The 18,931-nt window shown below is 39.7% G+C and overlaps 1 long non-coding RNA gene across 4 annotated transcripts in view; it reads left to right on the top strand.

The window, feature by feature from the left end:
* LOC111266935 (uncharacterized) overlaps positions 1-18,931 on the top strand; it is a 92,816-nt gene that overhangs the window by 59,596 nt on the left and 14,289 nt on the right. For all 4 annotated transcript variants that reach the window (XR_015313593.1, XR_015313594.1, XR_015313597.1 and 1 more), the window contains exon 5: positions 10,325-10,567. This is a non-coding gene — a long non-coding RNA (uncharacterized LOC111266935). The remainder of the gene's footprint in view (positions 1-10,324; positions 10,568-18,931) is intronic.

The following is an 18,931-nucleotide window of genomic DNA, read 5'->3' on the forward strand; positions in this document are numbered from 1 at the left end:
CACTTTCTATTTTTAGTTATTGCAATTTTCCTCGGCTCGTATGGCGTTGTTTTCCTCATCAGGGCATTTTCAATTTCCTTCTAGGCTTGACGCATGCGAGACAGCAGCCAACACGTACGTCACAGCACTAGCCATGTAGACGTTGAGGGTATCCCAGGTATCTGATATCGATCTCAGGCATTTGATAATCACAAACCTTTACAAATAAAGGCACACTGACAAATCTTAGACCGCCGAATTTATCGTATGCTAAATAAAGAAAGAAAAAAAAAAGAAAAAAACATTGGGATACGTCGGATGAGAAGCGTCGACATTGGCCTAAACGAATTAGAATAGAACATGACGTATTCATTCTGCAGATGCAGAAGCTGTAATGTTATAGTCGACACGTTGCAACATCCGTATCCCCGTCTCAAAACTGCACCTCAATGATGTTGACAGAATCGAGCAGAAGAGGTTAAAATAGGATAACATCGAACGTATCAAACACAAAAAGTGGCATATAGGCCTTGTGAGACCCCACTGTGGAGAACACGCAAGACGACGTCAACTTAAAGGACAAGTAGACCCCATATGGTATGAAATAGTGCGTTAATTAGTTAACCAACCTAGTGGAAATAGCCAAGAAATAATTACGGGTTCTAGCCTCGCTACGTGACTTATAAGACGTAATTTACATGTATAACGGCCGAGCTGTGATAGTTTGTTGAACTTTTACCGTCCAAAGCGGGAGCTAATGAAAAACGAATCACGGTACGTTAAAGTTGAGGTTATATTTTATTCCAGAGCTGCAACTTCGCTTCCGCGGCAGATGGGACTGTGACCATCTCCAAGACACAGGACAAGGTACACTGAGCTCGTGTATTACCAAAGTTACTAAGCATTCATGACGTAGTAACTTATTACGCAGCGAATGAGTGGAAATCTATTGGCTCGAACTGTAAGCCAGTATAGGAACACAGAGGACGATATCCAATGAAATAATAATAATCAATGCGGGTAATGCCGTTCTCTATAAACAACGTCTGACGTTGTTAATAAGATAGAGCATCACCACTAGCACAGCAAGTAAATGCGGGGATATTTTTAGCGGGATAGCAGGTAGCTTTGCTTCCAATTGTTTACATATATGAGGCATGGAACGCTGCGATAGGAGTTTGACATTTGTATGCTATGCTGTCGTCTTTGAGGACACCTGCGGATCGAAGTAAAATATTACTCAATATAACGTGATTAGTAGAATAAATTTGGAAAGCCAAAGCACCTCAATGACCGAATTCAGCCAATTAAGAACCTTAGGTCGAAGCTAAAGTTTAAAAAATAGCAGCTAGAAAAGTTCTGCTAACAGTAGCTTAATTAAAGTAACACTAGATTTCAGATTAGAGAAATCAAGCATGCACATTTACCAAGGAGCTTGTCGCTAATGATAGAACTATTGACTTATGTAGACTCTGAAATGCGCGTACGGAGAAACGCCTTAGCAAAACCTTTAGGAAAAAGGATGGGGTGGAAACTAAACATACTTCATGCAAGGAATCGCAAAGCAGACTCGGACAGAGTCAGTAACTAGAATAATAAAAAATAACAGATTCATAACAATGTCCAAACTGTCTTAAAAGTCCATTGGCAACGGCAAGTAGACCTCATAACCCATAATTGACTCTGGTTCAAATAGAATAGTAGAAAGCGCTTGGTGTGTTTGTGTGTCTTGTTCTCGACGAGCCCTAGGATGCTCTTCGAGCCTATTGCGTGCAAGGCTCATTGACTTCTTGGCGATATGGAAAACTACTATATATCCCTACGCCGGTACTGGTGATACAATAAGTGAAACAGCAGAAGGGGTTGTGCAGTAGCAGAAAAGAGGCACTCCTTCCACTGCAGAACTTTCTCTCCTTGTTTGACTAGCAAACCGGCTGAGGTTTGCGACTATTTACAAAGGGTCCAGTAAACTGGTCAGTAATAAAAAAAAAAAAAGTCAGAAACTAGAAGTGAAATTCGGTAATCATTCGGCGCAAGTTACAACATACCTTTTTTGTTTCTATCATACTCCACGTCAGAATAGTCCCTTATATGGGGAGCTATTTAAAATAGTATTATTTTAACATGATTACCTACTTTTAAGCCTCTTTTTTTCAATATCCTGCCTAGGGAAAACTACCGAGTGTCCCATAGATTGGCTTATAAACATATAAAAACGAACGACCGATTCGTACAGAACAGACATAAACGAAGAGGACAAAAAAGTAGCAGTTTCATTATTATTCGTTCATAATAACTTAAGTATTTAATAAGATCTCGTATCATAATACCTTGCTCGGAAGTCGAGCCAGCAAATTTAAGTAAGTACTTTTTGTGCATATGTTTACTTTGCAAGCTCACATCCTACCTTTTCAGTTCCGTTGCATAAAGCTATCCACAATATGCTTTCTCAGCCGCGTTACTATTTTACCAAAGTTTCATCTAGTAACGCGTACGCACGACTAATCGATGTTCCCCTAAAAAATAACCACTATTTATCTCTATCTGGCTAGCTCAGCTTCAATAGAGTGCATTGTGGATCTATTGCCTATTTTACTGGACGCCCTTTTTTTTTTAATATTTGTGATGATCTAAATGACACGTGCGAAAAGCTATTGACTGCTGTTTATTCTTGATAGACCAGCTCACATCGGCCAAGTAACATTTTCAGCGACTCCTCTATTTGCCATTCCGCTTCCAAAATTGACCAGATGCTATATTTAGACTTAGGTTTCTATCCAATTCTGATATCCTCGTTCTTTGTTCTGAAGTGGCTAGACTGCGACTGGAGGGACGTGAGCCGGCCCCGTCCCTGTTGTCGTCACCATCATCGCCAGTGGCCAACGCTTGCAATTCTTGACACATTGGCTGATATTTCTAAATTTCACATGTTTAGATTACTGCCTTAACCTGAAGCAAGGGCAACTTTTAAAGCTGACAACATTCTGCCTATCGTTTTACAAGAATTTCGTTATTTTTTTTTTTTGTTAGACTACTAAGTCCCATGTTCGCCAGAGATAATGATGGTAGTGTTGCCTCGGGCATTACTCGTTAAGTATTGTCACACCCGTGTCAGAAAATATTGTAAGATAAATATACACAGCTGGCACTCCGTTTTGCAGAGCCCAATTTTCTATTCTATTTTTAAAGCAAAACTCAATGCGACGTATGTTGTGTTTTCTATCTAAAAATAAACTATTAGGTCCCGCCCAGTATGACTTCGTTTGCAATTGTTGGAAGCGGCAAAAGACCGGGCCATGTACAAAAACTGTCGCAGACCATATCACTGCGATTATGTTGGTCAAAAAAGTTGAGCCTTTGATAAGGTAAGCCACGAGATCCTGGCTGAGAAGCTGCTCAACCTGGCTACTCATCCATTACTCTACGCCTGCTTTTAGCCTATCAAGTCGTGTAAAAGTTGGAAGCGTTCAGGGTTTCCCGTTACGTGACCTCTCTCAAAGCAGTTTTTTTATTATGCATAGCTTTTGTACTAAACATAAATAAATCACATTTGATCTTTTAAATGCAGATGATTTAAAGATCCATTGTGCTGTCGATCTCAACTGAAGTTCAATTGATTGCATAGTACGTTGGTTCGCGGAAAACTGTAGGCAGTCCTCCAATCGAAAATATCTATCTAGTATCGAAAAATAGGCCACAGAATTGATACTGTAATGCCCCCCTACCGTATCTACTACTCGGGGGCTATAACAAGGCATTCAACGAAATTGATGAAGCAATAAGCAACGCTATCATTTAATATTTCGGTATTGTGTGCTACGTGAATCAACGGCCCGATCAGCTCAGCGAATTCACACACGGCTAAGCTCTATTAGCGAACTGTGTCGTAACACGAACATGTCAATAGGACCTTAAAGTCGACAGACCCAGTTTGGTGTGTTGATAGTTTCTTTTTCGGACATTTGCACTTGTTGAAAGAACGAGTATGTTCTCTAGCCGGCCGCCGGGCACCTAGCGGGTGACGCGGTGTAGGTACAGCGATAGGAAGTCTTAAGAACTATGTGAGTGTCGCAAAGCTTTTGAAACAACTGTGCTCTTATATCCCACCATGCTAGTGTATAATCTCAATAGGGCTACGTCCGGCATGTAGATGTTAATCCTCGTTCATAGCTTTCTGCCAGCGTCATAACGAGTTGAACACTTTGCTATAGAAAGCACTGGCTTTCTTTCAAATAGTGAACGCACGCTTGCCGCGACAACCGTCTGAAGCAAAACTGTCTCCAGTCATCCCTAACCATGTCAGTAACACCAGTTTAGAGACTGACACATGATTGCAACGCAGACCAGCAGGACGTCATTCCGTTTCGGAGGAGGACGTAGGCCTGTACGCTTAGGCGGTACAATCACGTTAGTACAAGCACTTAAGCTGTCTTATGAAATGATACAATAAAGGCTGTAAAGTATCTAATGAAAATTTCAAGTAGTACTCGAAAAGCAATGGCAGGTGTCGTGCGTGAGTATCATACGAAAGTACCTTTTTCATTAGGTTTTAAAAAAAAAGTCCATTTGGTTAACATTTATGTAGGCGGTATGCATAGAGGTAAATGCGAGAAAATTTATCCGTTCCATATCCTCGCTGAGATTGAGCTACGCACATTTATTATGCGCCGTATTTAAAAAACATTACATTGGCAGCTCGATTTGGCCTTTCCCTGAGGTGGCGAGGCACTCGGCACACTATACCTCAGCCTTAGAGGCCTCGTGTACTGGATTGCTTCGGGTTGTTGCAGGCGGCGAATGCAAAAAAGACTATGCCTAGGAAGGAGCGAGCAGCGTTATAGTGAAAGGAGCTCTGCAGAGTTAAACATTTTGCTGCCTTAGGGCTGCACTTAACTATTTGGCGTCAGGCGAATTTATGTAGCTTATGTAGTCGTTAAAACACAGAACCTTTGGAAGGTCTCATCCATTAGGATGCACCCATTTCGGAGAACTTTACCCAGTTGCACGACGCCTTTCCAATATGACATAGAGTCATCTATTTTATAGCAACAACTTTTTGTTAATCTAAGCTAGCTTCTGTAAGACTTGGTATGATTAAACGAAAATTTGCTTAGTTCGAAGCAAAGCATAACAGTCAAACTGCGAATTAGTACGAGGTGGTCTCGGTGGGAACAAATCCCCCGGTCCAAGCCGAGCTGAAGAAGTCCGATATTTGCAGAATAATTATTTCTTCCAACCTCGATGTGCAGCGCTGATAATAACAATGTACTATAGAATATCATCAGAAGACAGTTGCCAGATACAGCAGAAAGTAGCTGACTGTATCTCCTATCTTTTTGAGAGAACAATAGATAACGCGTATAGGATTATTACACAATTAGACACTGTTGTTTCATACTGATAGAAAAAAATGGCGCTTTTACCTAACGTGGTCTCTATGGGCTCATTGCAGGGAAGCAATTACATATAAATACACTAAAATTCAAGGAGAATAACGTAACTATGCCCACGCCATCTAAATAAATACTTCGAGTTTGAGATTCTGTCGTCAGTTATGGCTCGACACACGTTGATACATCCGGGATTCTGTGAAATATTCTGGAAAAGAAAAGGAACATTTTTTACATTAACAATGTAATTATGGTTAGTTGTCCGTCTGTTCTAGGCATGAAATTTCTCACGTTTAGAAAAAATTCTATTAATTATGTAGCGTCTTCCAGTGTAACTATTTTATATAGTTAACCTAGGTTAAGGTGCCTTCACATAGAAATCATCAGGAATAACGCCTTTTCAAAGAATTAGATGAAATCATTACTTAAAAGACATGACATTTTCACTGATCTCCCATTTTTTATTTTTTTTTTTCAAAATATGTTGTGCATCTCTGTCAATTATTTATTCTTAGTAGAGATTTGTGTGGAAAAATCGGTTTTTTCCGCGAGCGCACATTTGGTAGTGTTGAATATTTCTCGCAAAAATATGTAATCTCCATATCGAACTAATCTTCTTATCTCTCAGTGTATCTTTTCAAATGCTTCAAAGGAACTATGGCTCAAAAAGCACTTAAAAATATTTTGTGCCGTAAGTGCAACACTATTCTTTTATGTTATTTTGATAGCATTAGGGGTCTAGATAAAGAAGCGGCTAAATGAAATAGGTTGGCAAGCTTTTTGGCAGCGTTCCGAAATCCGGTCCACTGGCACTTTTGTTCTTGTCGAACGCGTAGTAGGTAGCATTTAGTGGATCAGTATGTGGTCTTTTGGTCTTACCGGCCTACATTGTACCTACGATAGGCAGAATTGACTATCTGAATGAACTTGCTCATTCTTCTACTATGTTTTGGGAGTGGAATAGCTAAGGATATTAGGCCTGGAATAAATCAGATGTAATAATGACAGCAGACTAAGCAAGGGAGTCTCTTGCGTTGCCAATTGCTTCTTAGTTGACTTTGTCAGAGATGTGTTTGATGCGACTGGTTTCAGAGTAAATTTCCGCTGCCAAGCAAATCTGCTGATCTCGTTCTGGCCGAATAGTTCGTCTACTACAACATAACGTAACTGACTTTTAGTTTTTTTTTATATGGACGGATGTAATCGTCATGGCTGATATGTGTTAGGAGCGACGTGGTGCACCCCGAGCTCCTTGGACGTATTTCAGTAAAATTATCTAATTTTTTAGTAAACTGAATATTTTGGCCATTAGGCGCGTATTGTATGATACAATTTCAACATCTATTTCGAGAATTTCGGAGGATGGTCAAGCCATTTCTGCCGCCGGCACTTTTCGTTCCTGCAGATAGATATAAGAACGCATACAGGGTGATATCGCAATTACTAGGGAAAGATCTTTTTCGATTCACTCCGTTAAGTAGAAAAAACGGTTTACCACTTAACTGAACCATTTAATGAAAAATTTCTAAACTTCCTGCACTTATCTAGTATAATCTGCTCATTTATGTCCGCGTGCAACAAAGGAAAACGCGATGTTATTAAGCAAGCGCGTCTTGGTGTATATTCGTTTGGGGAATAGTGTTCAGCAATGGTAAAACGATGGCAGATCGATTACGTAACGATCTTCCTGAAAGCGGCGCGTAACGCTTTACCTGAGATAATACAAAACTAGATAATCTGTTAAAAGTTTGCTACTTGCGGATTTTATGGATGGACTGAAGTGAATGTTTGCATCGAACAGTCGTATTATGTAGGCAGACCTGCCTTTGCGTTAAAGCTATTTTCAATCTTAGGCCTCCGATTCTTCTAATAGCGATTGTTGTACTGCCGTGATCTGCATGGCACGTACCTACAACAATGGAAAATACTCTGTTAGCCGCTTACCACCTGGATAAAGGTCGGTTGAGATATGTTGATTGAGATAGTTTGGCAAACGCACCGCTTTACACTACCCTGGCCAGTGCTGTCTGGGAACGTATAGAGATGCGTGAGTCTATTTACCTATGTACCTCCGTGCGATAGCTAAGCGACCATTGAGGTATAGCTGTTATTGCTACAACTAAATAAATCGTGCCTCGTTTCTCGGGTACCTTCGGCTCTTGTGCCTACCTATCTATCTTAGTCTATGAAGTGTTGCCAAAACAACAAACCAAATAACGTTACCTTGTTTGCAGGTCACGCAAATCCTTACTTTTTGAAACAATTTGCGGCCTGATCTTGACGAGCTTTGTTCCAGGAACCTTTGAAGGTCTCGAAAGGTGCGCATTCATAGGGCATGGTTTGCATTTAGGCGCACTAGATGTATGTAAGACGTTTTGCCTACAATGCCGAGAAGATATGATGGCTGAAAATTTTATACGACTCCTACCATGAAAGGAATATGCTCTCATACGTATCTATATGCTTCGCGCAACAAACGAATGTTTCATAATAAGGCCCCAAGTACAATGATTTGTCTACTTTATTGACCGTTATGACCGTTTAACGCTTTTTAATATGATTTTTGAATGTATGTGTCCGGTTTCGTGTCTGAAATCGAAATTCAGCAGCTGTATGGGCATGAAGACGTGTAGGGGATGCCACCGCTGGACGTGTTTGTACTATTGGAAATCTATGTGGCCTGAACCTGACGCCCGAATGAATAGGCAAATCAAAAACTTATTGTGACGCTAAACCTTTGCTCTGTGTCAGGTATGGCGCGTGCGGCTCAAGCGAAATATCTACCGCCAAAAGGTGATATAATTTAAATACTCGTTTCGTTTGACCTTATACAAACAAGACTGCGTTGCATCATATAGTATCCAATTTACTAATGGCATATTTGTACCGTGGTAATTTCATTGATAAACCACAATCAGTACATAGATCTTTATACGCGAAAGATGGCTTCATAAGACTGGTTGTCGCTCGTATGCTTTGTCCGCTTGAAAAGCGACTTATAGCAAATCTAATGTTTTCATGCATAGTGCCAACACGTCTTAGCCAGGCAAAATGATTAATATACACAGTATCTTCTTAGAATTGCCAGCCCCACCTTATTCTTGTCAGAAGCAGATCGTGGTAAGTTGTTATTGGGTAACTTTCTGACACGTGTATTGACATCAAACATCTACACTGTAATCATCACAATATTGATACAATCCTAATTCACATTGCACATTGGAGACCACTCAGCAGATTAAGTTCGCCACAATAACTTGTAGCGTCAGAAATAGACGTTGAACATTATCTCGGAGCATTCGTTTGTAAGTTATCCTATTCTGGGACAAATTCCAAATCTGCTAACACAACACAAGTAAGCCGTTCTTCGAAAACGAAAATCCTGATCCCTTTCAGAACAAGAGCTTATTAACGATGTTATACGTGTCGTGGCTGAATAATGACTAATAGTAGAAGAACAGGCCATAGTTTTATACACAGTTAACCTCGTAAAGCTATGTGTGGTAGCGGTATGAAGTCGGTACTACTGAAGAAGCAAAAGGACATCAAAAAGATGCCTCGAAAAAAAAAAAAAAAAACACGCTTTAGCTTGTTCACAATAGCCTCGCGTTTCTAACTCTGTACAGTACAAAAGCGGTCATACAAAAAAACATGATTTTTCACTGTTAGATATCTATCCATTGATTCATTTGTCCTTCTGTAGAAATTCACGTTTCACTTCATTTACGTATTACGAAGCGACGTTGACCACCAGCAAAGTCATACAGCTTCTTAATAGCAAACTGCAAAAAGATTGCTTTAGCTACATAGCGTTCCATCTATACGTTGCGTTGGGACGACCAGTTCTATGATTTTTTTTTTTCTCTAATGCCCTAAACTCTCTTGAGGACAAAGGGCACTCTCATTGGCTATGACCAAAGATAATAACTGAGAAAATAAATTGACAGTACAAGGCCAAATCAAATTTTTATCTAGTTGAGGCCGCTCAGACTTATTACTAAGTCTATTATTACTAATAGTAAATAATTAAAGGCCGCCAATACAATTAGAAACTGTTTATACAAGCCAATAATGTCTCCAAACCCGTACACATTCACACCATTTGCTATAGAGAATACAGACGTCAGTTGAGCTTTTCTGTTTAGCCCAGTCGAATTATGTGTTTGTGAAAGCTTAGGCGGACGATGAGATTAGTGGTACATGTATATTTTTTATGAGAGTTATTAGAGAAATGTGCTAACTTACGGATACCACTATGCAACCTTAATACTTCCGACCCTGTGACAATTTAGAGCTCATGCCTGAGTTCACTTTTTAGGTTAGAGCCTTCTGGAACCGCAAGTGACTATTATATCAGAAGATTAGCCTGTTTAGAGAAAATCGCATTATTGTTGTCGACTGCTCCCTTTCTGGTAAAAAAAAGTATAGATTAAAGATAAATTAAACGATTCTCTTTAGCTGAACTTTTCAGCGTTGTTAGAATAAAGACATACATAGTTGAAAGCCTACCTCTCAAAGGGCTGGCTAGAGGCGCTCTTCTATTCTGCAATTTACTTGCTTTTTTTGCGTTTTACTTACCTCAATGCTTATGCCATTTATATATGTAGTGACGTAAAAGGCTCTTTATAATAATAATAAATAAACCTTTTAACGTGTCCGACTCACATATATGTCCGGGCAGTCATGTACCATTTATATACTTCATAGTACTATGCTATAATAATTATAATATTTTTTCTTAGGGTGCAATAGCTATAACCAAGACAACTGCGGCTTTTGTTAAGTGTTTCTGTCTATTAATGTCCGAAATCGTGTAGTATGCCTATAGCCTAACATTATAGGGATACAAAAATGGCATAAGGGCGCCTCTGTTACATGGCTTATAAATATAAACCCGCTTCTTATTGCAATTTGGCCTATTTTCGATTACTTTTTTTTTGATTTTCTGTTAACAGGTGCAAGATGAAGACTCTCCGATTGTCTAGAGGATCGTTTACAAACTGTCTTGGAACTTTTATCTCAGCTCGTCCATACAAGTGACTGCACGTTATAATAGTTTAAAACACTATTATATTTAGCTGGATGTGTCAGGAAGCGTCTGGAGATTTTCCGATACGGGCATTTCGGGGGTCCAAGGATTCAGATGAAATACGCAACTGACGTGCATGCAGATGTCACCCATCAACCTGAAAAAATATGTGCGCATCCTGGTACACGAATGATTTACCATGTAAACTGGGAAGTACAATGATAATTTCGTCCTTGCGAGGTTACTACTAACCTTGAATAACACTAAGAACATTTTACCTGGGAGCTGATTGATACTTTTTGGGCACGAGTCGTATTAATTCCCACTCATTCTGGCACTTCATTATCAGTCGTTTCATCGGCCAGTTTCATTATCGGCCGGGTTTCTACCGATCGTTTCTTTGTCATGAAAAAATCGCTAAAAGGTGCCAAGGGAAAAAAGGCGTTATACTCAACACATTCACGTACCTTTAACTTTCGAGTATGGATTCAAAGTTACATAAACAAAAGTTCCGCTACAGAAGAGGTACTTGTCACAGCTTTTTTTTTTACAATTATTAAAATTATGATTATTGCTATTATTATAGTTATTCAGATTGGTGGTGTTAGGAAGATCGACTTGTAGTGATTCGCTTATTGATTGATGATCAAGCGTCCTAAACAGGTAAGATGTGAGAAAAAAATAATGTACCATCTGTTTATTCGCTATGGATTTGTTTAATGAAATGCTTTTTTTCGTGCCTCAATAAGGCCATCTTTTAGTTAGCCCATTGATTATATAATATCTGCCATTATTTGTTATATGTAGTTATATACGCAGGAGGAAATAATTATCTCGAATCCTTAAATATAGCCGCCACGATTTTTTCGTTTGATGAAACCCTGAGCAAGTTATGGCTGGCAAATCCGCTTGCCCTTAAAATGGGGTCGGTGTTACTAACGATTTTTGTATAGAGCCCAAGGTTTTTTTGCTAATACACTAATTGTTTCAAACGATCGCCAAATGATCGTGATCAAAGAAAAAGTTTACTTATCATTAAGTCAATCGTACAACATCTTGAACCCAAGTAGCGCTAAAATGCCTTACGAGCCTGTTATTCCACGCGATTGGATCTGACTGTCGGCGGGAAAATTGAACGAGGCCCTGTTTTATTCCCTCAAACTTGCTTTATTTAGGCATCTGGAAGTAATTCCACCGCATTTGGTAATGATGCAGACTTGTCCTGACAAATGCACCTAATTTGTCTCTCTCTCTCTTTTTGCAACGAAATCGTCAGAACTGCAACGAAAGAGCCAATTGCCTTAATAGCACCATTTATAGGTGTATGTAGTTAAGGGCACCAAATATGAAAGCTTGTGGTGTTCGTTACGAGAAACTTAGGGTTAAAAAGGGGGTGAATTGAGCCTGCTTCTAGCGTGCGAAGACAAGCAACGTTCGTGGTAAACTGAGGTAATTTAGGCCGGAACCATGGGATATTTCGTGCAGTTTTTATTAGATCTCACAAGCAACTATTAGGTTGGATAGAAAAATTCAGAAGTTTCCCTTCTCGTTTCTTCTTACTTGTTATTTAGCCTTAATGTAAAAAAAAGGTGCATTGTTAACACTTTCTATGCATTTCAGCTAAAATCCGCTACCTTCTGACGAGGCAGCACACTTAACTTGGTAGAAAAAAATGCAGAAAGCCCTGAACAATGTCTGAAGTTACGTAAGATAAGTGTATTACGTAAGATAATAACCTATATATAACATATACTGCGTAAATTTACTATCCTTGGATTTGCTATATATATTCCTAAAAATCGCAAATCACAATTGCTGAAGATATTCCGTAACACAAAGGACATGTTTTATCAGTGCCTGATACACGAACCGCGCTTGTATTTTACGTCTGTTAACGTAAGTCGACCCAATTTTTTGTTATTACGAACTTCATCGTACAGCGGAACTGAATCAGTCTCTACAAATATACATTACATATATATATGAACAGCTTTTTGGAATTTTTATGCCCAAATTATAGAGTAGACACCTTATTACTACGTAAATTGGCGTCTCTAGATGAATACGAGAAGCTTATGTGTGGTCCGCTTTCAATTGTTAGCATTCTATTTAGAACTGTTTCTGTTCGAACGAATACGACCTGAAATGTGTGTATTGCACGATACGTCTATTACGTGGAATGAACGTATCGATGATCAAGAGGAAGCAAAACTAGATTTTAATATATGTAATTTGCTAATGTTACACTGTACGAAAGTTCGAATTTGATGAAACTACTTATTTAGGCTAGGTATCAATATGCCTGGATCAAGGTTTACTTCAAAAGCGGCTTGCGTATGAGCTGTGGAAGAAAAAGATTCGGACTCAAGGACTTCCAGCCTCGTAGTTGTAAGTGGGCGCTTATTACTTAAATTTTAATCGTAGCAGGCGGTAATGGTGGATTGAGATAATTTTTCGTTTTTCGAAATGTCCAACTATAGTCGCGGAGCAGAAACTCGTGTAGAGATCGAACGCTTACGTCGACCCGCGGTAGAGTGCGTGGGAAGGACAATTATAAGATTTCACTAGTAGCAACAATAGGCCTGGCAATGCTGTGCTATGTGCGGCTGGGGAAATCCTCTTAATGAATAGATTTTTTCAGATTTAAATGTTGTTAGAGTATTATTCCATTCAACGTTTTTAGTCGAATTTTCATAGATGTTTCTTTTTGACAATATGTATATAAGTAACACACTTATGGTAGCAATACACAGGTGCTGGTTCCCATGAAATTAATTCACCAACGCTTTGCCCTTATACGGCAGCGACTTACGGGTCTCAAAGCCGCCTGCGTCGTCAACCAGTTCTCGCTCGAACGTGCTAATCTTCCAAAGAGACGATGATTCCCTATTGAGAGTCGTGCAGGAACAAGGTTATGCAATGATTCCCATCATTTTCAAATCGGCATTTCAGCTCTACGACGCTTATTTCAATTGCTGGAATGAGAACCCTTGCTGAGGCGGCCAATGATGCTAATAAACGTGTATGTTTACGTCAACGTATTCGACGAGCGTCGCGCTGGATGAACCTTTGGATCTTCAATTTGACCAATCTCTCGGCGACTAGGTTTTAATAACTCGATCTCTCACAGCTGAAACCAATTCCATGGCCGACGTACTAGGACCAGCACAACTGCAGTTTACTTCAACACTGAGAGCAACTTCTTCATTTCGGCATAGATAAGCTGCTTTTCCGCTTCTATTGGTTCTTTAAAAGCTTCAGACGATAAGAGTACTTTGGAAATCCAACATTAACGGCAGATAAAAACGTACCGATCCCGTTAAACAAGTTGGCTTGCATTGTCAATCGTATAGCAGAAATGAGAAATAATTCTTTGTGGAACCTAACTTTCCTCCATGAAGAACAGCATATTTGTGTAAACGATTTGTCATATTCGATCAAAAGAAAAAGTCTAAGTACGAAGGATGACGGTGGTAACCGGTAGTTAAAAAAAAAGTTCTAGTTGACATTAAAAATCTTCATTTGAAGAGTTAAAAGAAAATAGCATTGCAGCTACTCTACTCATTTCTTTCCTTCAGGCTTTGGCTAAATAACGGAAATTTCGTCCAAGATATGCTCGGGGACATCATATAGAGCCGATGTAAAACGGCGAATGCCTTCACATCAGTACGACAAGCGCTCATTGACAGCTGTGTCTACTTTAAAGTTTAACATCTGTGGACTGCCTGAATCAGTATATATTTCGAATTATATATATATATAATTATATATATATATATACATTAGTTCAAATTTCGGCAGAGGTTTATATTCGAGTGAACCGGCCACTGCATATATACGTGGCATGTAGCGAAGAAGGCTGTCTACCCTCCTTCTGTCCCGAGGAGACTCGTGCCTCAGCAGATAACTTACGGCGGACGACTTTCGTTCTTTAGAACGCCTATATACATCAGAATAAAACAGATACGCATACATTATATACAGGTGTCTGAACGGATTAAAACTATAAGTCTACCAGTTCGATACCGAAGTCTAAATTTAAGCCTATAATTGCCAGGGTTGTTGTTGTTGTTGCTGGCAAATCATGTAGTACGTTATGTGCGCAACGTGAAATACACATGTTTATATACACTACGTCCAACACAAGAAGGAAAGATAGACGTAGGCAATACCGTGTAGCATACGACGCAGACACGTAATAACAAATGCCCAAAATAACGGCATGCGATTTGATTGTAAGATGTTACATTTATTAAATAAGGCAACTTGTTCTAACTCGAAGCATAACTTATGGAAGTAATGGCGCAAGAGATAGCGCTTTTAGAAACACTTGTCATTTCAGCAATTCTGGTTATTGTTAGGTGTTGTATGTGCGATCAGCGTATCTATTTTTACGAGTGCCAAGCTGCACCTGTGCTCTGTTACGCCTTATACGTTTCAAATATCGTACGAGTACTGACTGACCGAACTGTATGTTGAAACTTGCTCTAATAACTTACTTGCGCGTATAGACCTGTGTATGTGTTTTTATGTATGTTGATGTAAGCTTGAATGAAAATATTCCCTTTTAGTCTGTCATTACTATTTCATGGGGTCACTTTGACTTTCAGTTTGGATTTCAGATCCCACTCGTCCTTTGTGCGTCTTTTTCCCAATTTCGCTGGAATAGGCCATTATTTATGGCTATTCATTCTTTTTCACTAGTTAGCATCGCCAGTGGCTGTTTTACCACAATTATCAGACCCTCGTTTCGTTTTCCTCTCTCTCGAAGTGTGCCTTCCATACGTGCTTCCTCTGAGCAAATCCAGACGGAGTTTTGCTATCGAGGCGATGTTTCTTGAAGATGGTACAACTACATTGACTCGGACGTACGGCCGAGAATGTGAAACACACGTTACCGCCAACTGAGACTGTTCCCCCTGCCTGGGACGACTCAGGTGATCATAAGAACCGCTACTGATTGCGCTAATGCGGATCACCAATGGTGTTGACCTCAAAGGAGACTATTGCGCGAACTTGCTCAGAGGCTCCGCCGCTGATATTCGCAAATATTATATTTATGCGTTGATACCTATTATTGACGTCGAATAATGGCTCGTATGATGTACTAGGTACGGAATATGCAATGGAATGTTCAATGGCGTGAACAATACGACCTAATTTGATGAGTTAGCCTAGCCTTGTTTATGTGGTATTCGAAAAATGCCTGCGACGCCGGTGAGCGTTTTCGACTCAACGTGACCAGTGATGGTAAGTGAAGTAAACGAGATGCAGACAGACTACGTTTAGGATTATCTTATCACCAATTCTGCATGTTCATATAGGATTATAATGAGGCCTTCCGAGTTCATAGATGCTAGCACGGACAGAAGCAGCATAGGTCGACATGCGACACATAGAATGTGATCCCTCACTTTAAATTTAAACCGCCTGTGTTCTTTTCCCTGACAGTCATTTCTCCATAGCGGAAGTGTAAATACTGCTAGACTCGTATTCAGCTTCGCTGAGGGGTTGGATTTTGACACCCCGGCAATTAAGACCTATAAGTGCTGAGTACAGAATTTTTCACTAGAGAGAATTATTCCGCCCGCTTGAACTCGGCGAAGGGATGTTATTGGATCTAGAGAGGCAGATCGACGATGTCTGAATGAGCACGGCATGCTCATATTGAAGATCGAACTTGGCTTGTATCCCGTCGAATGAAAATGCTGTCATCATTATGTGCTATTGACTCTTGTTTTTTGTAGTAATTCTAACGTGCTCGTAATAACACTTTTTTAATTTTATAGGTAGAGCTCGTACGTTTCAGTTGTGGTGCTAGTGCCCACTTAATCTTGAGACTAATTAGCTCATTCGCGTTCATTTAATTTTACTTATATATTACATTTGATGTTTATAAAATTCAATAAACGGCCATAATCTGCGACGTGTTAGTGTTAGACTCAAATGTATCGCTATTCAAGGTTAAATTAAAAAATAAAAGGCAGTATCGCTTACATTTTGAACAATATGAAGCTTATTAGCCCTACGTGATGTACAATTTTCTTGAGAGGACACCTTAAAATACTTCTTTCAGAAGACGACTGCTGACCGTTTGTTTTCATTTGTCGAACGATTTCTTAAATAGTACAGCGCAGGCGTGAGAGCTCTCTGAAACTGAAATATCAATACTATGCTCAACCGGGAAATAAATCACGAGACAATTTCTTACTCCATAGCCTTCCCATTGGCTAAAATAACTTAATTAATACGTGCATATCTGTAAAATATTTTCTAATAATGAATTATTTTTTTATTATTTCAATAATAATAAATTATTTTCGTAAATGTGAAACAACTGGATTGGCGCACAGACTGGCAAATTCTTTTTTTTTTCTTCAAATATACATATTATGAACCGCAGTGTAGCCAATTTCAATTAACTTTTTTCATGTTCGAAGCCTGTCGTGTTGATTTAATATAATTAGCACTTATTGCGATTGTAAGTTCCACTAACCACCTGACCACTAATTAGTTACCTTTATATTTTTCCCTAACTCGCAGATAACTTTTCAGTAGTAACCGTGTGTCAAGTGATATTGGTAAGCGTAAGTTTGGAATCATTTAAATACGCTGCATGCGAAAATTCTAATGGAATTGACTGCTGAACTGGCAGCAACTCAAAAGTTAAAAAATATTTTTTACTTTTTTTTTTTTTTCAATATTTTGGCGCCTCAAAACATTGACAAAGTTCAAAAGGCGCAAACAATCTCAAAAAAATAATCGGAGCTTATCTTATATTTCTTTCAAAACGGTCACCAATTTGATGAATTTGCCAGTTTTTAAATCTAAACCCCATTGAGAATTCCCCGATTTACCTCATGAAATCCCCCTTTGTGGTTTCTAGAAATCGCACTAAAGCCAGCGATGACACCGTTCAGGAAAAAGAACAAGTTTCTAATCTTCGTGGGAGTTCGTAAAGGATATGTCAAGCTTTAGCGTTCCACCCTGTATATATATATAAGAAAATCGAATGGAGGTGTACCAACGCGACGGCATAAGTCTATTATACAAATGGTATCTAGGTCGATCGTCTGAAAATGGTTTATCCACAGTATAGGTTATCCTCTATAGTCATCGATTTATATGTACGTACACTCGGGCAGCGCAGTAGTACCCACTTCACTGCTACTCGATGGGCTTGGTTTGCATCTTACCTATTCTTTCGTTACACTCGTTTAGCGACGCAGTTGTAGATTGATTTTCTATAAGATAGGCTTTCCGCTCATAAGACTCGCTCAGTGCATCGACCCAAGTTCGTCGGTGATAGACCCAATAGATGGTGATGCCATCACCGCTGTCGCGTCGGCACAGCATCCAGCAACCTCAGTCACCGTCTGACTCAACAAGTGGGCACCAGCAAGTGCCCACAACCCCAAAAAAGGATGCCTCGCTTCAACGCATTAACCCCATTCAGCGTTTGGTAAATGACCGACGCGACTGGCGATGCTGAAGACGCAACTCCGGCTAGTTCCCCATTCCCTGCGTTCTCTCAGTCTCTCGTTAGCTAAACAAGACCACAGCACAGTCGCCACACCGGTGAAGCGGGGCCGTCTTGCTGAAGTCATGCTTTCTCGGGCAAGTTAGAGCCCCATGAGGAAGAGGCCGATGCGGGTGGAAAAGACACTTGGCGCCACACAGGGAATGGAACAATTTCTTTAGCTCCCACCACCTCATTCTCTGCTGCTGCAGCTGAGACCTTAAATGAGACAGGCCACAAAAGAAACGAGCAAGCAAAAGGCCGACACCGGAGTGCACTTAAGCAGTACGTAACTTTGTACAAAATGGATGTTAGTGCCACAGTTCTCAATTGAGAGCCAGGAAATAGAGGTAATTATGTAAAGGGATACAGTGAAAGAACATAGATGCAACATAAGAAGGAAGAAGAAAACTGATATTCGTACCCGTTGCTGTCAACGGTGCCGAAAGAGTAAAAAAAAGTAGATGAGCAGAATGCTTAGTAAATAATATGCTGGTAAATTTAAACGTGTTGGCCAAAAAAAAAGGTTCAAAGTCAACATTTTCTACGCTTCATTGAAAAGACCTTGATGAATGATTCTCTTGCAAATTTTACCGCATTTCAAATGTTGTCTATGGTCAGTAACATACAATATACATGGCCTTGCGTATTGCTTCGGGTATTTTGGGGATGCCTAAGTATTTACTGAGTAATTTTAGTGATTTTTTTGTTAATAAATTTGAAATCGCTGCACTTTTTTTAACTGAACATTACAGCTTTGTTTAACGTACATACGTGATTCAAGTTCAACTCACGTTTTATAATGGGTTCCATAAACGGCATTTGACTTTTATTAGTCTACGAAACGGTCCCCTGTCTAAACATAGTCTGGTCTTAATGAAACCGACGAGGAAAGATTTCAGCAACGGCGAACAGAATAGATGCAAAAAAAGTCCTGTTTCGGCCATCTCATGGCCTCATCATGCGGTCATGGTGCACAGGCTGGGGGGTGCGTCGGGCTTTATAGCTATCCTC

This window comes from Varroa jacobsoni, unplaced genomic scaffold (assembly GCF_002532875.2).
Source record: "Varroa jacobsoni isolate VJ856 unplaced genomic scaffold, vjacob_1.0 scaffold_1129, whole genome shotgun sequence".
Classification (NCBI taxonomy): Eukaryota; Metazoa; Arthropoda; class Arachnida; order Mesostigmata; family Varroidae; genus Varroa; species Varroa jacobsoni.